The sequence below is a fragment of the Microcebus murinus genome, chromosome 14 (assembly GCF_040939455.1).
Source record: "Microcebus murinus isolate Inina chromosome 14, M.murinus_Inina_mat1.0, whole genome shotgun sequence".
NCBI lineage: Eukaryota > Metazoa > Chordata > Mammalia > Primates > Cheirogaleidae > Microcebus > Microcebus murinus.
In genome coordinates this window covers 38,878,073-38,878,777 of record NC_134117.1, presented here as the reverse complement: position 1 = coordinate 38,878,777, position 705 = coordinate 38,878,073, and the positions used below count along the sequence as shown (strand labels likewise).

The 705-nt window shown below is 30.8% G+C and overlaps 1 non-coding gene across 1 annotated transcript; it reads left to right on the top strand.

Annotated features, from left to right (window-relative positions):
- Nucleotides 1-341: 341 nt before the first annotated feature.
- LOC142875803 (small nucleolar RNA SNORA70) lies at nt 342-472 on the top strand. The gene has a single exon (XR_012923088.1). It is a non-coding gene; the product is annotated as a small nucleolar RNA SNORA70 (small nucleolar RNA).
- Nucleotides 473-705: the final 233 nt, after the last annotated feature.

The following is a 705-nucleotide window of genomic DNA, read 5'->3' as shown; positions in this document are numbered from 1 at the left end:
AGAAGTAGAAAATGACTTAATTTTACTCCAACAAATGTATTTCCTGTCTTCAATAAATGTTAACAATTCTCTGAGAAACTTTATTTTTGTACTTTTATTTTATTTATTAATCTTTACTAGAAAAACACTAGCTATATTTCATTTCCTTGAAAGGAGAATAGAAAGTAGAACTAATTAAGAACTACAGATTTAGAAATTCAGTCGTTCCTTATTTATTATTGATTGTTTATTATGATATATATACACTCAAGCATTTATGGTCTTCTAAAATTATGCTGTGTCACTGAACAAACATTAAAAATACCTTCTTTTGCATTAGTAAATCAAATTTAATTTTCTTTCTGCATTCCTTGTGCCTCAAACATTTAGAAGAAATTAATAGCTCTGTGCAAAGGCTGCAAACAGCAGCCTCCTTGGTAGTGTATGCAGCCTGTTGCTTGTATTGGTTGCTTAAGGGATCTTGGAGACAGTCCCTTCTAATATATGTTCATGTCTCAGACCTTGTGCTGTCCCCAATCTAGAAAAAAAAAGGAAAAAAAAGAAAAGAAATTAATAGCTCAAGTTTCTCTTGCCCTTAGTCATTACCCTCAGAGGAATCAGAAGAGGTTACTTGATCAGGTTTTCTAACAGAGTTAATAAGCAATTTCCTTATCATCAAAAAAAGTTTATGAAATAGATTCCTAAATGTGGAAGAAATCAACTATC